At 37.2% G+C, this 25,098-nt stretch overlaps 1 protein-coding gene across 3 annotated transcripts in view; it reads left to right on the top strand.

The window, feature by feature from the left end:
* Positions 1-25,098, top strand: part of STK38L (serine/threonine kinase 38 like) — a 74,184-nt gene that overhangs the window by 14,607 nt on the left and 34,479 nt on the right. Inside the window, exon 3 of one of the 3 annotated variants that reach the window (XM_019737475.3) lies at positions 18,141-18,199. The exons of the other annotated variants lie outside the window; for them this stretch is intronic. The gene's annotated coding sequence lies outside the window, so the exon portion shown is untranslated. The remainder of the gene's footprint in view (positions 1-18,140; positions 18,200-25,098) is intronic. 3 annotated transcript variants of the gene reach the window in all.

Below are 25,098 nucleotides of genomic sequence, written 5' to 3' on the forward strand. Positions count from 1 at the left end.
TTAAAATCTGGGTTCATTGGAAAGCTCTTTGTGCTGCCAGTCTTTTCAGAATCTCCTTTTCTCTGTTGTTAATACTCCTTTGCAGTTTATAACCAGAATTCCATTTTTTATTCCAAATTATTTCAACTTTTACTCTTTTCTATATGACTAGAATGAATAGGGACAGTACTGTTTGGTTATACCTTTTCTTCCCCCCATGTTTTTCTGACTCATTTTCTTTAATTCCGATTCATATTCTCCCTCTCTCCCTCTCTTTCTCTCTGTCTCTCTCTCTCATCCTTCTTTCCTGGATACTTCCAGTAATGTAGCTTTAGGGGATTATTTACTCTGAAATCCAGAAGTTTAAACCTGGTATTTTATCAAGTCCAGTATAGAATAGGACTTTTCCCTTGTTATTCTTTTAAATTCATTTTCAGTTTATAGTTTACTTTCAACAGAGTTTAAAATGGACATTGTCTCTAGGGCAGTAATCATGTTTTCTACTTCCTTTAGCATCTAGTAAAATAAAAGTATTTCACGCAGATATTTACTATAACAGTCCTGAATAAGTAGGAATTCTTATGGGTAAAATTCAGGAGTAATCCAAGTGTTACAGGCATTGGGGTTCTTGGATCCCCCAAGATAGAAATCGAGAGGAAACCACAGAAAGATTTCCAGACAAATTTTATCAAGCTTATGCTCAAGCACAAGGGAGGCAGCAGAGAGGAAAGGAAGGAGCTGACGGGGGCCGGCTCTGCTGAGCTGCTTTTATAAGCTGGGGACGAAGCGGGCTTGCGGGAAAAGGCGGGCTTTTTGAAAGTGGCGGCTTCCTTTACCGCTGCGGAGCCTGGTAACTGCGTTCGCACCTGCGCTACCGCTCATTATCGCCACCCCAGGTGTATAGCTGTCGCGCCTTGATCAACTGCGCATGCAGAGCAGTGGTTTTGATATCTACAAGGGAGTAGGTGGTTAGATGGAGATATAATAATCAGCGACTTCTGCACTTTTGTGTAGGGAGTGATGGCGTGGAGGCATTCTTATCAACTTATGTGACATTCCTTCAGACCCGGGCCCACGTCCCTGTGCTGTCTCACAAGGTCCTTGTAGTCTCTACAAATCCTATCCATTCTGGCACTTCGCGTTCGCAGTAGCAGAAGCAGCAGCAGCGGCTCTGTGTAAACATGCTCATGTCTTAGTTTTTGCCGCGCACACTTGCTCATCAGCCAAGAGTCTGTTACTGATACCTATATGCTAAGGTATGAACCAGACTTCCCTGCACCATTTATTCCATTTAACACTCCAGTTTCTAGACGAAACCACATGAAGCTTCAAAAAACTTGTATTTTGGGGTTAGCACCCAGACAATAATAATGCCTTTATTTAGAACCCAGCCTACATTGAAATTACGCATTGAAATTGAATGTAAATTGTCCTTAAATTTAAAGTAAAGAAATGTCGTTGAAAACTAGTTTTTTACAATTTATATTTGGTGAATTTCGTATACATTTTAATTGATTCAATACAAAATAAGTAAATTAAAATACCTCTTTAAGAGGTAAAAAGCATTGGGTGGCTGGTTGGCTCAGTTGGTTAGAGTGCAGTGCTCATAACACCAAGGTCGCTGGTTCAATTCCCACATGGGCCAGTTAGCTGCGCCCTTCACAACTAGATTGAAAACAACGACTTGACATGGAGCTGATGGGTCCTGGAAAGACACACTGTTCCCCAATAAAAATTTAAAAAATAAAAACAATAAAAAGAAATAAAAGGTAGAAAGCATTATAGAAATTTTGCTAGGTATTGATAAGTTAAGCATTCTAAAACATTACACTTTCCTCGGAGGAAAGCTCATAAAATTATTTAGTCAGTTTCTGAAGCAGCTGTTAATTTTAGAACGATATGGGTAGTATATTGAAAAAAGATTCAGAATAAGCAAAATATTTGTTATATATGAACTCTGTTTTAAATGACACTTTGTGTCCATTTCCCCCCTGTATTTAGGAAAGATCAGACATTGTAAGATAATATGTATAGAGAAAGCCCTTTGAAAACTCTAAAGAACTTCATAAATACGGCTCTACTATTATGCATATGAAAATATTTCTTATCCATTGGCATGTACCATCTCTTAACCAATAGCAGCATGGCACCTATTGTGTTAAACTGAGGCTCAGTGAGATTTGGTGATTTATGCAATAACATCTTATAAATAAACAGGACTCTTTCCAGATTTTTTGTTTTATTATCTATTTCTCTTTGACATTCATTCCAGTCTGAGCACTCTTTCAAAAGACCTAGTGCCTGTTCGCATGGAGGTTAGAAGGTGTTTGAGATTCCCCATTATTACCCCATTGGAAGATACTTAGAGAACCCCAATTATCATTCCCTAGAACTTGGTTGTCCCTAGTATGGGGCATGGAGATGCCCTGTCATCACTATAGCATTATGCCTGAAGGGACTCCATAAGACTGTGCTTAAAGAGTCACCTGTTATATCCCGTAGGGTCGTGCTTGGTCTGCCCAGATCACTACATACATGTTAAAGAGAGGCTGGGGCTGCAATTGATCATTTCTTGTTGGATCAGTCAACAGATATTGAGCAATGTCTATGTGCTCTGCATCATGCTAAATACTGTAGGGGACAGAATAAGGTGTGGCTCTTGTCCTCAAGGAGTATGAAATTGAATAGATGACTAATACATACTCATATAACAGTAAATCTACCTACATGAGAGTGTGGACTCAAATACCTAATTGTGCATTCATAGTAAGTGCTAGACAAATTCTGAAAAGTGAAACATAAATGAGGTTGGGGAAATTAAGAAAAGCTTTGTAGAAGATGAAAATTCATCAGGTTCTTTAAATACAGGTATTGAAATACAAGTATTTTAAATACAATTTTAGAATACCAAAGTCTGTTGATTGATGAGGAAGGAGACTGTCAAATAACGGGAAATAACGTTAAGAAGATAGGGTGGAGCCAAATTGTGGGATTTAATAAAAGCCAGCCATAGAAGTTTAGATTGAAATGGTAGAAAGGAGAAGGCCTTAAAAGTTTTAAGTCACAGAATGACATCATCCAAGTTCTATAAAAGGAGCAATGGTGCAGAGATGGGAGAGAATGGCACCACTTGGATGCAAGTACAGTCATGTTACTGACAATGCAATCAGGGCCTGGATTGATAAGGCGATGAAGTGAGAAAAAAGAGTAAGGTGGAATGGGAGAGAGATTTTGACAGTGTTATTAATGAACTTGAAATGGGAAGAGGAGGGATGAATTAAACCTGCTTTCCAAGCTTTCTGATTGGGAGAAAGATTATTGCCATGGGCAGTAATGGAGTTACTAGAAGATTGGCTGTGGGGTAAAAGTTCTCCATTTATTTTTGGACATAATTAAATATGAGTTATCTGTAAGGTGTTTAAGTTGAAATGTTCAGCAGACAGCTAGAAATACGAGACTGCAGGTTGGATGAAAACATAGGGCGTGTTATACAGGTGTGTTACTCATCCTTGTAACCTATCATTTAAAGGCCTGGGGAAGCATTGCTCTCTGAGATTTCGAAGACAGAGTTTCAACCACTGGCATTGATGGATAGATACCTTCTAATACAGAAATCTGAAGAGTTCCTAGTATTTACGTTGATTGAAATTACTTTAAAAGTTTCTTTTTTCCCCTTGGTGATAAACAGCATGTAATGCTGAAGATTCAAAAATATATAAAGGAAAAAAAGATAATTAACAGTACTTTGGTGACTTAACCTTCCGGTCTTTTTCATAAGCATATAAATACACGCATATACAAGTATATATACACCACATACACATTTATAGCTTGCTTTCATCATTTAACATTGTATCATAGTAATTTTCCCATCGTGAACTACTGCTTTAAAATACTATTTTTAAAGAGCTATATTTTTTTCCATTATTTGGATTTATCATTATTTAATCACCAATGTATTACTGAACATTTAGATTGCTTCCAAAAATTTTGCTCTTATTAATAATATTACAGTAAACTTCTATGAAATACTGTTCAGCTGTTACTTAGATATGAGCTCTCTGAAAGCAGAGACCTTTATATTGAACCTAGAAGAGTGTCTAGACATACTGGTTGCTTAATTAAAAAACCAATTATTGACAGAATGAAATAAGACCATTAAATATTCAATTCCTCTTACTTCCTTAATTCTGATTCCATGTGTTCCCAGGAACCTTCTGATTGTGATTCGGCTGTCCTGATAAATCTGGCTGTAATGAAAGTATTGGCCATGTATGGCCATAGAGAGGCATTCTTGCTTCTGTCACAGTTACAGTTGTCATTCTTTATTAGTAAGTTTGTATCCTGATTTCCGTCGAAGCTTAATTAGTTTTTGTTTTCTTTTAAAAGATGCCTAAGCTACCTTATTGGTGCTGATGAAAGCAAATTTCTGAACCTGTAAGGCTGTGGGTTGAGCCTGGGTTCTGGTTAATTGCCAAGGTAATGAATGCCACTCTGTCAAGAGCCCTGTGAAGCAGTCTGCTGGCCTTCACCTGGTAGAAACCCGTGGCTGTATATCATTTTCCAATTTGAATTCCTGTGGTACCCTGAAAAGACAGGTGTTTGACTCTTTTCAGATAATATTGTAAGATATTTGAGATACAAGCACATTGTATCTGACAATTTTTTCCTTAAAAATGTATTTTATTGCCACCCAGAGGTTAGTTTCCAAGAGGAATGAAAATGTATGTGCAAAAGTTTATGTTCGTCATCCAATCATGAAGTTTTAAAAATAAATGTGTGGTGTTTATATTTTCTTTCATTAAAAATAAATAAAATAAAATAATATTTCAAAGAGCATTTTCATCTCATTTCCTATGGTAATGAAAGCACATTATGAAAAAATTTTAGATCCAGTTCCCAGATTCATTGTACCTAGGGAAAACTTCAGTAGAAAATTAGAATATTTCTAATTTTATTAGGGAAAGACTAATGGAAAAACCTTTTAACTGAGAGATCTGGTTTGAAACATAGATTTTTGTGCTGGAGGCTTCTATTGCTGTGCCTAAATCAAATAAGACTCTGTCAATTAGTCTACCATGAGCCTAAAAGCTGTAGAAATACTTGTTTATAGTCTCTGTAGATATTTTCTGTTGCGCTTTGTGCCTCCATCATGTTTTGCTTACAATAAAGCTGTGTCTGTGTTCATACAACACATAGAATGATTGTTCACTTAGTTCCTAAAGGGTTCTTTTTGGTTATTGGTCTTGATCCTAATTTTCCAGAGTTGCTTTGGACAAGTCAGCTACTGAAGATGTAGATATCTGCGTACCTTTTATTGGAGTATCTCTCCTGCTTTCACCTCAGTCCTGGTGGGACAATATCGTACCTATTATGGCCTCTGTGTTATAAAATGTTTCCCGATTTGTGTTATGTGAAATACAAGTCCTAAAAGAATCACTGTGTAATTCACCATGCTCAAAGATTCCAGAGTCAAAGAGTTTGGGAAATTCTGTTCCTTCTTTAGATTTACTTGTTTAACCCATTATTTCCCAAGTTTATTTTACTCAGAACAGGTTTTCCTTCAGACATCTTAAAAAAATGTAGAACACATTAGAATAAATAATGCTTTGTATCATTATTTTGTTTTCCTGCTTTTGAATTGGTTTGGCTTAATTTTAAAGTTTCAGGATTTTGTTTCTGTTGCAGGTTTTAAGTTTTTCTTATATTTTTTATTCTAAAAGTTACTTTTTTACTCTGAAATGTCTACATTGTTTCAATGATGAGTTCATTATAAAGACGCTCACAACTCATCTAAAAGGAAAATGTTAAATTGTTTCTTTAAGTTTTGAAGTTTGTCACACATTGAGAATATAAAATGTATTTTAAAAAATGTATCTGTACAGTGTAAAGAAAAATAATGAAAGAGCCACCAGCGTATTGTCCGTGGTGGTTAAGAAATTGAGCTTTACCAGTACCCCAGAAGCTCCCTATATGCCCTTCCTCCTCCCAGGGTAACACTTTAATTTTATAGTAAGCATTCCCTTGCTTTACTTACACTAGTTTCATCGCCTACGAATATATCCCATTGAGTCAATATTACTTTTTTAGGTTTGCTTGCCATGAATTTTATATAAATGGAAACATACAGTGTGTATTCTTCTATCATTGCTTCTTTTTTTTCAACTTTATATTTCTGAGATTCATCCATGTAGTGGTACTTTGTTCTTTTTCACTGCTGTGTAGTTTTCAGTTATAAGAATATTCTACAATATTTTTCTTACTCCACCTCTGTTACAGTCATTTGTTTTGTTTCTTTTCTCTTCTTTTTTTTTTTTTTTTTGTCTGTAGGAACAGTACTTTAACAGTGATCTTGTTAAAGTACTGCCCACTGTTCTTCATGTGCAGGAGTATCTTTATGGTATATGCCTGTGAGTGGAATTGCTTGGTCACTGGGGATGTGTATGTTCAGCTTTACTGAGTAGTATCAGTTTGTTCTCCAAAGCAGTTGTACCACTTCATACCTTCACCAGCAGTGGATAAGACTTCCCATTGTTCCTTAACAGAACTGGATATTGACAGCTTTTTAAGTTTTTGCCAATCTGGGGATGTGAAATGATATCTCAGGGTTTTAATTTTCATTTTGGTGATTAGAATTACAGTTGAGCATCTTTAATTTTGTTTATGGACCATATGTGTTTTCTGTGAAATTCCTAGTTGGGATTTTTGCTCATTTTAAATTTTTTTTTTTGGTATGATTCATAAGAATTCTCCATCTAGTTAAGACACTTATATGTTGTTTAGAACAGTGCCTGATACATAGCAAGAATTAAATAAGAATAGCTGTTAATACTATATCACTGTTGTTATAGTTAATTCTTTGTTTTTAGGTTTTGCAAATATGCTATTTTGCGGCTTATTTTTCATTCTGTGATGCTGTGTTTTTTTCCTACCATAGCATTTTAATACATAGAAGTTAAGTTTTATACAAAATCTTGAATACGTAGTCATAACCATAGTGTATTCATGTCATATATGTTATATTTCATAACCTTTAACTTTTTAATCTTCAGTACCATTTTTTTGTTGTTGCTATTGATGTTTCTTTTTTTAACCCCAGGAATAATTAACCCATTTATTCTCCTGTGCAAATTGCTGTACATTTATTTTCTATGTTGTAGCCTCGTTATAGATGTATCCATCTCTCCAAATGTATTGTGGTTATTTTGAAGACAAAACATTTTTAGCTTCATGATTTCAAGTTTAATATTCATACCTTAGGGACTGCCTAAAAACATTACCAGTTGCCCAGAAGAGATCCAAATGAATCCTAAACTATTATATACTTGAATCCTTATGATGTTAAACTACAGGCTTAAGTTCTTTGGAATATGTAACTTGCTGACCCAGCTGTCAGTGTATTGTTTCTTTAGCTTAGCAGTAGTTCAGAGATCTAATTATCTTTTGATTGATTTTTTTCCTGGAGGGATGGCAAAAGGGCCATGTTAGCAGTACAATTCTCAAGTCAACAGCCATGATGAGCAATGAGAATGATAATGTTAGTTTCTTCAGATTGGCTACTTATCATGTGTCAAGTACTGTTATAAATGTATTACATATATTAACTCAAAAGAATCCTTTTGATTGATGAGAAAACCAAGGCTCACACAGATTAATTAACTTCTCTAAGATCACACAGCTAGCAAGAGTGAAATCAAGAATTCAAACTCAGGTGGTCCAGTTGCAGAGTCTTAGAAGTAGATTTGTAAGGTATTGATCAACTTGGTATCTGAAGAAGTATTAATTCAGTTTTAGTTTCAAGAGAAGGATTCACCTAAAACTGGCTTTTTGTTTGTTTGTTTAATGTGATGGGGAAAGAATGGGAAATACATTTTCAGTGTGGTAGATGGGATCAAGCACTTTTAGGTAGCAGCAGAGCTTGGAGTTGGAGTTGCCTGATGTGTCAGGCTTCCATTATAAAGAGCTTTGGATTTTTGTGAGTGAATCATGGCCTCTGAAAGATTTCAGGAAATGAATAGCCTTTAATTCAGTCCCCCATAGGCCATATTCAGATATTGGGAGAGTAGTCAGTGGAGAATGGTTTTTAAAATATTAATATCACGGAAGGTTCCAACTGGTTTTCAAGCTTGGATAGTTACTATACAGTTGAGATAGAGGCTTCCTAAAAGACTGCAGTAGAGGAACTCTTATACAACTATTTGGTAAATAGCTAAACATATTTGAAAAGTGTCCACTCATTAACTTAAGGTTAAGAGATTTTTTCTCATAATCTTTATTTTGGATTTAAAACATTGTAATTGGTTCATGAAGCAGTTTTCTTTAGGTTGCTATTACTGCTTTGGCTATTGGCTATTTTCAGATGTAATTTTCACTCAGCTGTGGTTTCTTTATTCATTTTTATTCATAGATTCATCTTTATTCATAGATTAAGTGCTTAAGTGAATTAAGGTCAGTGCATTTACTCCAAAAATTATAGGGTTAAATGACTAAACCAAAAGAATGAAACAAGTTGAGTAGTAGTAGCACAGAGTTGGAACAACCATGTATAGGAAAGGTAGGTCGTACTGAGATGATACACTTATAGGGTATTATGCGGATGACTCAACTAGGGTGTGTGTTTTAATGGAAAAGTTTTAAAACTTTGCTATGGGATTTAAGTATTATGCTTTTTCCTCTATTGCTTCCCCCTCAAGGAAGGACTAACAAGGTAGCTCTTCCCCTCCCTTGTATGGTCATAATAAAGGATTGCAAATTAATTCACTGCTTTCAAGGCATCAAACAGATTGAATACCATATTTGTCTTGGAGGGAAGTCCCAACTTCTGTTGGGGTGATTGAATCTGCTTTGTGAGACTGGGTGCAACTTCCTTGTATTCAAGGGCAGGATCATCTTGTCAACAGCCAAATATCTTCTAAGATGTACGTCACTTAGAAGAAATGAGCCCCGAAATGTGGTTTGTTTTTAATGTTTCTCTCAACACTCTTTCACTCCTCACCCCTGCCCTGCCACACACACACACACACACACACACACACACACACACACTATGCATCCAAGAAATACTGCACCTGATTGCTATTTGGCAATAGAGTCTGTGAGGACTAATTGTAGACATTGTTTTCTTTGTGGGTTGGGGACAAAACATTGCTCTTTTAACCTTTTCCCAACTCTTAGATAAGTACTGAAAACTTTGACAGTTGAATGTGGACTGTGAAAGAAACACATAAATAAATATTGGGAAAACAAATGCACATATCAGAAATCTGAAAAGCATTTTCAGATTAAATTAGCTCCTTTTATGATTTGAATTAAAGGTGGCCTTGATGTGTCAAAAAGAAACATTACTGGCTTTTTTTGTTTTGTTTTAGAACCTCATGACCTTTATGCTATACTGACAAAGCCATTCTGTGTTTGATTTTTTTTTTTTTTAAACAAGGGTGGGGATTTTACACTTTGCAAATTCCCATGGAGTGATTATAATTTGTTTCATGGAACAGGTCTAGTGGTCAAGTGGTAGAGGTAATATTAGGCTCCTGAACTAGGAGCCTAATACTGGCTCCATTTTTAAGCGTGTGATCTTAGGCAAGTCTTGTCAACTTTCTGAGCCTGAGATTTTAAAAATAAGGATAAGAATACCTTCCCTCACATGGTTTGGGAGAGGCAGTACTACATCGTTCTGAAGAATCCTGGGCTGCTGAGTCTGACAGCCTCGTTTTGGTTGTATGTCATTGGATAAGGTACCCACCTTCTATGAGCCCCATTTTTTTCCTATTGCAAAATGGCCGTAACTTTATGTATCACTTCTCAGGGTTAATGCGAGGACCAAAGTGAAATGAGGTAATTAATATATATAAAATGATAAGCATGTTACCTGGCACACGACTAATGTTCAGTTAATTGTTATGAATTATATATTATTGTTATTGTCAATAACATTTGGGGTGGTTTTAACATTTTATAACATTATGGGTTATGGAATCGAATGATCAGATTTCAAGGTTTTGATGTTTAGTACCACAGGTTTGCTGCTGAGAAAATCTGAAAGTATAAGGAGGTATTAATTAAAAGATAGGCAGAGTTTTCTAATTTCATTCTAATAGTCATTAACAATAGGACATTGTCTAGATGATCTAACTTTCTGTGCTTTACTTTTCATCTTTATTCAAGTAAAGAGAATGGTTTTTGAGGGAAAAAATATTGGTGTTGTTTTATAAAAATTGAAACAAAAGTCCATATGGTTTGTGACACCTAGGATGACTAATTGAGCACTTCAGATATTTCTCTTAGAATTACCCATTTGGGGGCTCAGAAAAAAGGCACTATGTAATTTATAAGGAAAAAAAATACCTTCTAGTATAGTCTGCACGTATGGAGTTGTCTAACTCTTAAATAACAAGATATTAACTCTCCATTGTTTTAAGAAATAACAGTGAGGATTATTGCTGATACAGTTTAAAAATCTGGGGGTGGGGAGAGGACTTACAGAGGGGCATAAAATCACCTGGTAAACAATTTTCATCTTACGTGTGTTTTTTTATCAAGTCATTGCTTATCTGACCAACAAGGAGGGGATTAGCCACCTGCATCTGTGGCACTGTTTCAATTATTAACTCACCACATCCAACACATAAGCTATATGTATTAAGCTCTTGCTAAGTGCTACAGACTATGCTTGAAGCTGGTAACCCACCGATGGTGAATAGATAGCAATCCTTTAGTATGACCATACTGGAGTTTCATACTATAGTTTCTACATTATCTTGAAGGATGGGTTGAGAAATATTGCAGAGCGCCTAAAATCTGCATTTCTAAAATTTTGGCTTCATTTGTACTCTGGAGAAGGAACCAGTTACCTTTATTGTAAGTTAACAACTATATACTCATGTAACTCAGTACTTCCCCCCCCACACACACATCAAAACCCAAGATGCTGCTGTAACAGTATCTAAGGAATCTCTACTGATGCTGCCTTGATTCAAGCCCTCATCATATCCTGCTGGACCATTTCAGTTGTCTCCTAACTGCTAGGTGAACCTCCCTTACCTTTTAGGTTTCCCTCCTCTGTCCTCCAGACACCACCAACCACCCACAAATCTATATTCTTGCTTCAGCAATTCATCTAAAATGTAAATTGGATAACATTGTTTCCAGGCTTAGAATCTTTAAAATGTCTTCCTTATCACTTTTCAAGATACCATCTAAATTCCTTGGCATCAAATTTGTGGTCCTTCTTGATCTGGTCCCTACTTTCCTATGAATCTCATCTCCTGACACTTTCTTTCACCACCTGCATAGGAATTGTTTACAGTTCCCTGCTCTCTCACACTATGAAGACCTCTGGTATCTTCAGCTCTATCATCACTATCATATTTACATTGTGTTGTCATTTATTTATTTGTCTCCCATGATTAGGAAGGATATTGAAGACAGAATTCTGTGTCATTTAACTTTGTATTCCACCCCCATGTAACACTGCCTGGCATATAGTACACATTCCCTAAATGTTTGTCAAATGAATGAATGAATGAATGATTGGTTGATTGAAGGTACTCCCATGTTGCCATAGTGTCTCATTAGTAACATTTGCAGTTCTTAACTGTATTATACAATAACTAAGTCAGTTTTATAAATCTAACAATCATAGCTAAAAGGGAGCTTAGATATCATCTCATCCAACCCTTTCATTTTTTTCAGAATGGATAAAGTCAAAACCAAAGAGAATGAGTAACTAAGACTGGGGCACACAGCTGATTAGTGCTAGCCTGGGGGCCCACCCTGGCCTGGCTGCCCCATCCACTTGCTGGGAATAGGCCTAACAGATTGAAATGGTGCAAGACTTTAAAAGAGATCATAGTTAAATCATTTATTTTAGTTTTGGATTTAAAAATAAATTATTGTAGAAAAATATAAATATGCATAGAAGTAAATAGTAGAGTATCCCCACGTATCATCAGCAGCTTAAACAGTTATCAAACCATGACCGGTCTTGTCTCATCTGCAGTATTTTGCAGCACATCTTTGATGTCATATTATTTCATCCAGAAATATTTTAGTATGTATGGGATATGTGAAAATAAAGGTCTCTGGTATTCTGGGAAGTCAGGTACTTCAAACAAAATAATGAAGGCTGATTGAAGACCTGGCTCCAGAAATCTGGCTGCCTCTCCCACTGGGCGGTGGTCTTCTGTCCAGCACTCTCTCCTCTCTCTACCCAGCTGTTCCCAGGACTGTCACTTCCACGGAGCCCATCTCTCACTGAGCTTCCTTTGTCCACGTGCTCTGGAGAGAACTGTGCTTTTTTATTTAAACTCTTAGATGGAGGTGTAAGAAAGGAAAGAGATGGTGACCATACTAATAAGGAAAATAGATTGTTGTTAGTAGAAAGCAAGATATTCTATGTGTAAAGTTAAGTAGCTTTAAAAAAATTTATCCACAAGAAACCTTTAAAATTCCTTGGAATCTGTCATTTTTATTTTCTCAAGATTATATTATAAAACTTAAAGTTGCAGTTTTTATTATGAATTGTTATAAATATACACAGAGAAAAGTAAAGTGTCTGCTGCACAAATCTTAATATTTTGCCATATTTACCTTGGATTTGATTTAACAACACATTACAGTTTGAGATGCTTTTGTAGCCCTTCCCATTCCTCCCTCTCCAGAAATAACCATTATCCTGGATTTAGATTTTTATTGTTCCAGTGCATGTTTTATTGTTCCAGTTATGTTGAGCAGTATCTTGCCTTTTGCAAAGCAATTTTACCTTTTCCATTTGATCTTCATAATTCTTCAAGTATGTAGGGAACTATATGGAGTTTTTATTTCAATTCTAAAAATGTACATCCCACCAAATTATCCCAATTTCACTTAAAAGCTATAGGGTGTGAAGTACTGTTTTATGATTTACAGGGTATCTCATTACAAATATAGTTCTGAGGCATGTGTGTGAAAACTGTTCATGCTGTGCTGTGTTTTCTGCTTGAAATACTAATAACTACCTTTAAAAATACAAACAGCATAATAGGACTGGAAGGAACCTCAGAGGGTTAAATAGTCTTAACTTCCTGATTTTAGTGAAACCACCTTAAAACCAACTCACAGGTAAGTTTTCTCATTTTCAAGGAATATACCCTCCCCGAGTAATGCTTACTGGCATGACAGACTGGTAAAAAATTCACTGAAATGTCTTGCTTTGCATTATCTAATAATGCTTTTTAAAATTAAATAACTATAGAGTTTGCATATGATTTAAATTTTAAAAAAATTTTTTACCCCAATCCTCCCAACCAATATTCCTAGCTATGCTTAGCATTATTTTTTGCTCCTTGGAAGGAGGTACAGAGCTCATCCTGTTTATTCAACAATAATAAAATTATTTCTCCCTTTTTTTTAAAGAAAACGAATCTAGTGCTGTTAAAAATTTCTGACTCACTTATTTTGGAGAGAAGTATCTCTTTCCACAAATAGATGAACTTACATACTAGGTCTTCTGAGTGAACTGATAAATTTCCGTGATGTCAAGAAATGGAGTGGAGTTTTTATAGATGCCAGTCATGTAGATAGGAATTTTTCAGGCCAAATATAGGGAGAGTAGGATTAGGTTGACTGGCCCCTTGAGCCACATAGCACTTAGGGATTTCTCACTGGGGTGATGTAGTGCTGGAGATACGTTTAATCTTTTAAATAAAGGACTCTGGTATTCTGGGCAGTCATGGTACTTCATAGAAAATAATGAAGCTTGATTGAAGACATGGTTCCAGAAATCTGGTGGCCTCTGCCATGTCATCTGGAGTAGCTGCTGCAAGAACAACAAGAGATGCTTGCTTATAGGGTCTCTGACCATTTATTAGGGTGCTGTAAGTGTGGCTCAGTCTTGATTTTTAAACCAAGTTGAGATCATCACTGTTTTTCTTCACATGGGCTTCTAAATAGCTGTCATTAAGTTTGGATTACTGCCAGACATTCATTTAGTGCCGCTAGAGCTATGCTACCCAATTTATTAGTTTTCACTGGGCACTGCAGCCCACACTCATCTTTCCCTGTTCTGAAGCCCTGCTTGTATCGGAAAGGCCCACCCAGGCTTGTTTGTCGCATGTACTAATTGTTTTTGTGGGTTAGTCTTGCTTTTTTCAACAATAGTATCGGCTCTCAGAGTGCTCCTATCATCCTTTGCTATTTGGGTCTCTTCCTACTAGCGCACTGTCTGCTGTATAACAGGTGCTAATGGTGCCAATTCTTTGATCGTTTACAACCAGTGCAACTATTAGTTGGTGTTTTCTATTTTTATATCTCTGGTCATACTGAAGCCCTAACTATCCAATAGACTTATTAAATATCTTATTTTGTTTCCTGTAATCAGTAACAGACACTATAAATTTGGATGCAGCTTTTTAAAAGGGACTTTAAAAAACCTGAGCCTTGAATTTGGGTACTTACTTGTTCCCCAGGTGGCAGAAATACCTCGGCAAAGGAACTGAAATCCAAATGGTAATTTTTCAGTCCAAAGCTGAGGCTGGGTTAGTTTAAATCATGTTTTTTCCTCTTTTCCAAAAGATGATACCCAATCAAAATCCCAACAATAATCTTAATTGATCTTTACAAGCAGATTCTAAAATTCATATAAAATAATGTGTAAGAATCTGGGAGAGAAAAAAAGGAAAGGGGAGAAGCTTGCCCAACAAGATGTCAAAATATATTTTACAGCTCTGAAAATAAAATAGTTTGATTTATGTGTGAGGAAGGAAGAGAGGGAGGGAGGGAGAGAGGGAGGGAGGGAGGGAGGGAAGAGAAAGGAAGGAAGGAAGGAAAGAAAGAAAGGAAGGAGCAAAGGAAGGAGGAAAGGGAGGAAGGAAAGAAGGAAGGTAGGAAGGAAGGAAAGAAGGGAGGGAGGGAGGGAGGGAGGGAGGGAGGGAGGGAGGGAGGGAGGGAGGGAAGGATTAGCGTCTCAGAATGGATGGTTACCAGAAGGTTCTCTAGTGCATATAGTTGCTCATACTCATGCTCCTAAGTCTTAATGCACAGGTTTTCTTTCTCAGTTTTTAAAAATGTTTGCTACACTCGTAAGTGTGACTCTGTTTAGTTTTGTGAACCCTTGGGGTTGTTATATTTCCACACATTTTACAATAGAAAGAAATGAGGAAAATAAAATTTATTATAAAGAATGAGGTGCCTAGAGGAGCAAAGTACTCTATAAGGGGAGGCTTACCCACTTGAAACTAAAGGTCAGAAGAGAGACAGCGTAGCTGAATGAGTCTGAGCTTAGGCTCTGGTATGAAGCCAGCTCGGTTCCATTTGCTAGTTGTGTGCCTTTGGAATGGCAGCTAAGCCTCAGTTTCCTCATTTGTTAATGTGGGAAACCCATACTTTATAGAACCGTTGTGAAGGTCAAAGAACGTCATGCGTGTTAAATGTTTAGCACTGTACCTGACACAGAAGTGTTTGATAAAAGTTACCTATGGTATTATTTTTATTAATAAAGACCTTTAAAAACACTCTGAAGGGTTTTTGTTTTTTAAATTCTCAGTTAGCTGCTAGTCATGAAGATTTCAGAAAGGCAACTTTATTTTCAAATCAGTTTCACAGTTTTTTGAGGGAGACAAGCAATTCTTCCCTTAGCAAAATGGACTGAAATTTAAGAACTTTTGATCTTGCAATGAAGAAAGTCGAAGACAATCAATAGATTCCCTCTACCTTTTTCTTATGTTCTGTGAGCATTTGAGCAAGTTGTGACAGTGGAGTTCTTCATTTTTATGGAGACTATGGGTGAAAGGGGTGAGTTTGAATTTCAGTGGGAGAGTTTAGGTTAGATGTTAAGAAGAACTTTCCAGTTGTAAGGCTGCCAAGTAGATAAGAGGGACTCCTAGTCACCACTCAGAGACCTTTCTGACCTGAGGTGGTTTCAGTGCTCCTGGGAACCCATCTAGATGAAGGTTAAACCTGCACTTCAACCCTCATGAAGGTGTGTTTGCCTGGATTCTGGCTGCCGCGCAGTGTTGGTTAATCCTCTGGCACATACAGTGCAGTGTTCTGGTATTTCCCCCCCTATTTAGACAAGTAACTGAGGACAGACAACATAGGATAGACAATATGTATTTTAAATAATCTATGAAATAATTGCAAAGTTTCCAACAAAGATTGTAAAACTCTTTCAACAGTTTATAGAGCTGTTTGGGCAAGAGGGCAGGTTAAGTGGGAGGAAAACTGACATAGTCTTGTCTCTGGTAGAAGGACGGTGAGTTGATCTTTTAAGTTTCATTAAAATCAGGAATTATACAGCGATTTAAGATTTATCAAGAATAAGTAAGGTGAGCATGTTAAGAACAGTAATTCTCTTGACTTGCCTTTAGGAAGTTACAGATTTATTTTTAGCTTTTGCTTTGTTTAATTGAGTCTGGTCCATAAAGGGTAGGGATGATGTCAGAACAATAGAACAATAGCCCTGGCGGACAGGGATCAAATCCCAGCTCTGCCACTTTCTAGTTGAGAGGCCTCTGACAAGTAACCTCTCTGAGCTTTGGTTTCTCATTTGTAAAATGGGGAAATAGTACCTAGCTCATATGATTGTTAGGATGGTTATGGGACATAATGCACATATAGTACTGTCTGACACAGAGAAGGTACGGAATAAATGGTAGCCATGGTGATGACAGTGACGGTCATGGCAACGACAAGGACATTGATTGGTTGCCTTAAAAAAGTAAATTGTATATGCTAGTCCAAATAAATAGGGTCCAAACAGTAGGGGCTTAATGTCATATCTGAGTAACAGAAAATCTTAGTTTGGAAAACTATGTTTTTACCTACATTCTTAACCTTTGAGTTGTGTGATTGCGTGATAACCGTTTTGATTTGATCCTACTGGTTTATGAGAAAGTGTGCCCTCCTTCTAATGTAATAACTGTATGTAGTTCTCGCATGAAATAAAGCACCTTCGTAGATGTATCAGATCAATGATTGCACACTCTTTCCTTTATATCCTAATTGCATACTTCGGGATGTGCAATTGAATATTCATGTTTAAAATTTATGAATTTTATATTTAAAGAAAATTTTATATTTATATTCAAAGAATATTCATATTTAAAATTTTGATACACACTGCCAGATTGCTTTCCAGGGAGATAGGACCAGCTAACCATCCAAGTATACGACAGAGCCAATAATGGGCACTGTCCATCTTTTTCATCTTTGCCAGCCTGATTGGTTAAAAAGGACCTATGACATCTTAGTTTTGCTTATGCACTTCTTTGACTAAAATGAGTTAGCATATTTTCAGATACTTTAAATAATTATTTCTTTTATAAGCTGCCTGATTTCAGTCTTTTGCCAATTTTTATATGGAAAAAATTCATTCTTTGAGAGATTCAGTCTATATTTGAATAATATAATTATCACAGCTCATTTTTAGGTAGTTTAAATAGCTGAAATCATACCACAATGCGAATGTTTAAATCATTTCAATTTATACAACTTAAGAAAAAAAAATCAGAGTACGAGTAAATCTACATCACTTAATGTGACTAGCTTCTGTAATCAAAATCCTAATAGCGTTCGAGAAGCCTTTTTTTGTAATATTTTGGTTTCCAGAAAGTTTGAAGTAAAATGTCCTCAGTCATCTGAAAAGAGCAGACAGAGACCAGTTATTTGATCCACAGATTCCTTATCACAAGGTAGGAAGCAGTGCTTTAGTGTCAGACGTGGACGCCAGTGTTAGAACTACTAGATACCACCCAGTCCAGCGCTCAGCCCTGGCTCCCCCTGTCCTAATAGCCCTTTTTTTTTTTTTGCGGGAGCAGCAGTACAGTGTCCTAGAGCTGCCACTGCACTGTGGACTCTCCAGCTAGATTGGAAGCTCCACCTGAAGGTTGAGTGACCTGTTCTAGTCTAAGCTTTTCACTGGATCCAAATGACTGTGGGCAGCACTTCTGTAAAATGAGGGAGATGGTCTAGATAATATAGCTGCTATGTTCAAGTTTTGAGATTGTAATACCTGTTTGTGAAGTAAATGTGCAATCTTAGACCTTAAGTAGATTCTAGTAAAGTGCTGAACAGAATCGAACTCATGAGCTGATTTATGGGAGGGTTTTCCAGTATACTTATTTGAATTACAGGATATCCTTGGTAACAACAAACCATACAATTTACTTTTCATTCCATTTTAGGTATTTTGTTTTCCAAATAAACCAGAATTGTGTTCTAGAGATCAGAAGTCAATAAAATGGTATGTCCCTGTTTAATGCTTAGACAATAAGCTGTTCAGGTGTTAATTGCAAAGGTCATTAACACAACATAATTTGTCCTGCTTGAAGATTTTTTATACTCTGGCATCCTAATAAGGTGGATACCTCCTGGATTTTCTCACGGTTGCAGAAGTCATGTAGTCTGTGTTTAACACAATATCTGAGTCTGATGAGTCACGTGGTATGTCTGCTTTTAGCTTGAAAAAGATTTCGTTGGTCACTTGTGATGGCCAAAAAGTCTCTTGGGAGAGTTAACTCAAAATAACTAAAAGTAACTCATAACTACTTACATCTTGGAATTGTGAGCTTGAGGATATCGTGTTTTAATTTTAGTCTAATCTGGTTTTTGCCCTCAAAAAGAACTGCTGCGTCTGGCTCTTTAGTTGTTAAATTAGTCTGGTCTCTTTCAGTGAGTGGTTTTCATTTGACAAGGAACTGTAAACAAAATAACATGGTAACTTTCAAATTAAAATTAAGAAATATAGAAGAAATTGGTACAAAGGAGGAATCCGCATAAGTCTTTCCTGAAGTTATTCAGTGATAAAGCTTTTAATTTTTTGACTGAATGGGAAAATTAAAATATGAGTTTAGAGTTTCAATTAAAGTCATGTTTGAGCAATTTATATTTTTACAGCCTCACTTAAAGTGAAGTCTATTTTCAAGTTTCACTTTTGTGTGTGATTATTGGTCTCTTTCTCTCGCTCTCTCTTTCTCTTCTATTAAAAGCTTACTTTTAAGAAAGTGAACGACAAAAGTTGACCACAAAAGTGACCAATTTTTTAGAGTTGGGCCCCCGAGTGATTTATGTGTTTGGGCTGCTTCCCAAAGCTGCTCCTCCCCTTTCCTTTATAGTGTGTCACACCACCTCTCACCACTCATCGTTTCCCTGCCTTGTCCACTCATTGGTTGTTCTCTGGTCACACCATACCTTCCCCTTTTAGCACAAAATAGACATTTTTGATTGTACTGGTATTTTCAGTCAGGCATTATCTTCTTTTAAACAGGCAAAGTAGGAATAAAGGAAAGTAAGGATCATCTTTAAAGCAAGAGCATTTATTTTGTCTCTTGTGATTTTGGAGTAGTTTCCTTACTTATAACAAGGGAAATTAGCTTAGCTAAATTTGTGCTGCCCTGCTTTTTGATTTTGATAAGGGCCTTTTGAGTCACCAGTAGAAAAGCTATTTGAGAAGAAGGTGACTGTTTGAGTCCTTGTAAATATGCACAGGCATAAGCCACCAAAAAAACTCTTTCCCTAAAAAGAAGTGTCACAGGTGGCTGAAAATTTTCTCAGAATTCCCATTATTCTTATGGTTTGTCTGTAGTTTTATTCCATGACTTCAAACTCTCTTTGTTGTTTTTCACAATCCTCCTCTAAACCAGAAGTAAAATTTGTTTCGTAGGGGAAAAAATCCAAGTGCAGTGGTACCTAGAAAACCAGCTCTGTGGGCTGAAACGTGCAAGTTGATTCCCTTTTACTGCTCCCATGTCTACTCATACACAATTACTCTTAAATAGTTTATTTCTTATTATAAAAATGATTGTTTCTCATTATTGGAAAAATTGGAAAATTCAAAAAATGATAAAGGATAAAATTTAAATCATCCATAATTTCACACCATAATTTACCTGTTTTTCCATAATTGAGTTCATATTTTACATGAAGATAGAACTTTGTATCCTGTTTACTTAACATTATTTGTCATGCCGTTAATGTTTTTGGGGAAAATTTTCTTCATTGTTATTTTATGGTGTTTCATGTTATCATTCCACCAATCATTTTACCTAATTTTAAACATTTGTTTTGTTTGCTATTTTAAATAATGCTTTTATTAAAAAACAAAACAACTCTATAAATCTTTGCTGTAATTTTGATTATTTTCTTAGGATAGATTCCTAAAGGTGGAATTATTATGTCAAAAGACAAAAAATCTTTAAGGTTCTTGATACAAATTGCCATAGTCCCTCTTAGAAAGGATTACATTCCTACCTGTTGCATCCCACGTGAGGAGAGTTGTGGGGAGCGAGGAGGGCAGCGCAGGATTAAGAAAAGACGGTAGCCAATAATAGATTATAGCCAATAATAGATTATAAGCAGCGCCAAGGGACCCTCAGTCTCAAGGACTGGATGCCTGGAATCGGACCTATGCATTAGCTTTTATTAGTTAGGTGGGAAAATAAAGGAGATAAAGCTTGTCAATCTCAAGATCTGTGAATCCCACACATCATAATAGGAAACTGATTCAAGCCAATCACCCTTGCCTGCAGGCAGCAGAACCATAAGTCTCAGGATGCGTGTACTGCCCCAAGGGACAAAACCTTCATGCATATGAATAGATGGAGAGCACATCATTGAATCACTTCCCTTGCAGGTTTTGGGAAGGAATGCAGCCACAGAGGCAGAGGCTTTCCTTAGCCTGGGGAATGTCAGGGGCTGTGCCCACCTCTATGAACCCCGTGGGTTCTCCTGTTGGTCCCCACTTTACTGTGCCTGGCTTGACTTGTCCCCCATGGGGAATCTTACTCGTCATTAGCTGACCAGCCATCTTTTGGGGACCAAACAGGAAGACATGAGGTGCAAACGTAAAGATGAAGCAAAGTCCCTGAAAGGATCTGTCTCACAGACTCTCCTTTCTTTGGGGGCAGGTACGAGGAGACAGACGGGTAGGCTGCTGCGTGGCAACACCTACCAGTTAACATACACAGTCGTCAAGATGGTGACATAGGTCATTCCCAGCTTTAGTCTCTCTCATGAGAAGACCAATTCGCAACTATATATAGACAAGACACCATTGTGAGAATCCCAGAACCCAGGGGTGAGGCTGAATCACCCCCTGTGGGCTGCCTACAGCCCTGCTTGGATACTGTTAAGCAGCCCTGTTAAGTATACTCTTAAGCATAGCCTGACCCCGCATCACCAGGAAGCCTGAATAGTGACCCTAGGCAGACTTCTTATATGGTACTGCCCAGCTGTGGAGCCCACCCTGTAGCCCTGCTATGCAGCAGAGCACAGCCTGTGGCCTCTCCCAGGCAGGAGATAGCCAGTGACCCCACCCATTTGCAGAGCACAGCCTGCAGCTCCACCTGATGTGGGAGCCTGGACAGCAAACCTGCCCATCTGCAGAGCATAGTCTCTAGCCCATTCACTTGCAGAACACAGCTGGAGACTCCTCCCAACCAGAGAACCCAACCAGCGACCTTGTCTAATAGTGGAGCCCCGCCAGTAGCCTACCTGATTGTGAAGCCCAGTCTGACTCCCTGCCTAACTTCACGGCACACCCTATAGCCCTGTCTGATCGCAGAACATACCTAGAGGCTATGTTCTGTCTGACCATAGCCTGCGACCCTGCCTCAGCATGGAATCCAGTGAGAAGCACCAGCTGATCAGAAAGCACAGCCTGGGATCCTGCCCAACCAGTAGTGATTACAAAGCCCAGGCTGTGGCCTTGCCCAATTATGGAATCCATCTAGTGGTACCACCCTGCCAGGGAACACAGCCAGCAGGCTTATGCAACCACTCAGCCCAGTCAGAAGCACCCCCTCCTCACTTTAGAGCATGGCAGTGGCCTCAGCCAACTAGAGATCCTGATAAGAAGCCCCGCCTGCCCACAAACACTACCAGTATCCCAAGCTGAGCTGACTGGTGAAGGTCTTTCCCCGCTAAAGCGAACCTAAAAGGTCTGGAGGAGAACACTTACCTAATTGTGGAGATACCCACACAAGGGATCAAAGTACATGAAGAATCAGGTAAACATGACACCATCAAAGGAAACTAATAAAACTCCAGTAATTGACCCTAAAGAAATGGAGATCTCTGAACTGTCTGATAAAGAATTCAGAATAATCCTCAAAGTTCAGTGAATTCAAGAACACACAGACAACTAAATGAAATTAGGAAAACAATGCATGAACAAAATGAAAAGTTCAACAAAGAAATAGAAACTATATAAAAAAAATCAAACAGAAATCTTAGACCTGTAGAATACTGTGACTGAATTGAAGAATTCAATAAAGAGCTTCAATAACACACTTGACCAAGCAGGGGCGGGGGAAAGTCAGTGAACTAGAAGATAGGTCATTTGAAATTATTCAGTCAGAGGAGCAAAAAGAAAAAAAGAATTAAAAGTGAAGAAAGCCTGTGGACTTATAGGACATGATCAAGAGATACAAATATTATGGGAACCCCAGAAGAAGAGAAATGTAACGGGAGAGAAAGTTTATTTAGAGCAACAATGGCTGAAAACTCCCCAAACTTAGGGAGAGAAATGGACATCTAGATTTAAAAGGCCCAATGGACCCCCAAATAGATTGAACCTAAAAGGCTATGCTAGGGTGGACGGGTGGTTCAGTTGGTTAGAGCACAAGCTCTAGGCAACAGGGCTGCCGCTTCGATTCCCACATGGGCAAGCGAGCTATACCCTTTGCAACTAGAATGAAGTCAGTGAGCTGCCACTCAGCTCCTGGGTGGCCAGATGGCTCAGTTGGTTGGAGCACATGCTCTCAATCACAAGGTTGCCAGTTTGACTCCCGCAAGGGATGGTGGGCTGTGCCCCCTGTAACTAACATTGAACACGGCACCTTGAGCTGAGCTGCCGCTGAGCTCCCAGATGACTCAGTTGGTTGGAGTGCAGGCTTTCAACCACAAGGTTGCTGGTTCGACTCCTACAAGGGATGATGGGCTACGCCCCCTGCAACGGCAACTGGACCTGGAGCTGAGCTGCGCCCTCCACAGATTGAAAGGACAACAACTTGACTTGGATGGAGCTGATGAGTCCTGGGAAAAACACACTACTACTGTTCCCCAATAAAAAAGTCCTGGAAATATACACTGTTCCCCAATAAAGTCCTGTTCCCCTTCCCCAGTAAAATCTTCATAAAGGAGAAAAAGAAAGGCTGTGCTGAGACATGTTATAATTAAGTGCATTGTCAAAAGTCAAAGAAAAAGAATTTTGAAAGCAGCAAGAGAAAAGCAATTTGTCACATACAAGGGAACCATCGTAGACTATAAGCAGATTTCTCAGAAATTGCTATTCAGGAGAAAAAGTGGGGTGATATATTCAAAATATTGAAAAAAAAGAACTGTCAACCAAGAATACTAGACCCGGTAAAACTGTCCTTCACAAATGAAAAGATAAAGATTTCTCCAAACAATCAAAAGCTGAGGGAGTTTGTCACCCCTAGACATGACTTATAAGAAATATTAAAGGGTGTTCTTCAAGTCTAAATAAAAGTATGCTAATTAGCATCGTAAAAACATATGAATGTGCAGAACTCACTGGTAATAGTAAATATATAATTTAATCATATTCTTTAATATTGTAATAGTAGTACATAATTAATGACTCTAGTTTAAAAGTTGTGAAAAGCATATTAAAATAATCATAATTGCAATAATGTTATTGGATACAAACTATAAGAAAGTTGTAAATTATAATATCAATAACCTGAAATGTGAGGGGAGAGTAAAAGTATGAAGTTTCTGTGTGCTATCGAAGTTATCAGCTTAAAATAGGATATTGTAAAATATTTTATATAAGCCTTATGGTAACCACAAAGGAAAAACCTATTAGTGGATACCCAAAAGATTATGATAAAGGAGTCAAAGCATACTGCCACCAAAAAAGTCATCATTTACAGAACAAGACAGCAAGAGAGGAAACAAGGAACAAAGGGTCTACGAAAGTCAGGAAACAATGGCAATAGTAAGCCTTACCTATCAATAATAATCTTAAATGTAAATAGATTAAAGTCTCCAATCAAAAGACATGAAATGGCTGAATGGATTTAAAAAAAAACACAGAAGAAACTCACTTTAGCTTTAAGGACACAAATATACTGAGAGTGAAGGGATGGAGAATGCTATTTCAAGCAACTGGTAACCAGAGGAAATCAGGGGTAACTGTTCTTATATCAGACAAAATAGAATTTAAGCTAAAAATTGTCAAAAGAGACAAAGAGGGTTATAATGATAAAGAGATCAATCCATTAAGAAGATATAACAATCATAAGTAATTATGTGCCCAATATCAGAGCACTTAATAAGTAAAGCAAGTATTGACAGAACTAAAAGAGGAAATAACAGTTGGGGACTTTAATACACCCTCTCAGTAATGGATAGATCATCCAGAGAATCAATAAGGAAACTGCCGATTTGAATAACACTGTAGACCAAATGAGCCAAAGAGACAAAAAAGGATCATTTCATTCAACAGCAGCAGAATAAATTCTCAAGTGCACAGGACAGATCACATATGTAAGGCTACATGATAAGTCTCAACAAATTAAAAAAGATAGGAATTATGTCAGTTATTTTTTCTGACCACCATGGTATGAAACTAGAAATCCATAACAGGAGGAAAGCTAGAAAATTCAAAAATACATGAAAATTAAACAAAACACTCCTGAACAACCAATATGTCAAAGAAGAAGTCAAAAGAGAAATTAAAAATACGAAACAAATGAAAATGGAAATCCAACATACCAAAATTTATGGTATACCCCAAAAGCAGTTCTAAGAAGGAAGTTTATAGCAATAAATACGTACATTAAGAAAAAAGTAAGATCTCCAACTTTACTCCTAAAGGAACTAGAAAAAGAAGACTAAAAGCCTAAAGTTAGCAGAGGAAGGAAATAATAAAGATTAGATCAGAAATACTCATAAGTACAAAATAAGAAAATAATAGTAAGATTAACAAAACTGGGTTCATTCTTTGAAAGGATAAAATTGAGAAACCTTTAACTAGACTAACCAAGAAAAAGAGAGAGGACCCAAATAAATAAAACAATAAATGGAAGAGGAAAGACTGATTATAACTGATACCATAGAAATACAAAGGATAATGAGAAACAACTATGAACAATTATATACCAACAAATTGGACAA

This window comes from Rhinolophus sinicus, chromosome 1 (assembly GCF_057876585.1).
Source record: "Rhinolophus sinicus isolate RSI-liver-muscle chromosome 1, RSI-T2T, whole genome shotgun sequence".
Lineage (NCBI taxonomy): Eukaryota > Metazoa > Chordata > Mammalia > Chiroptera > Rhinolophidae > Rhinolophus > Rhinolophus sinicus.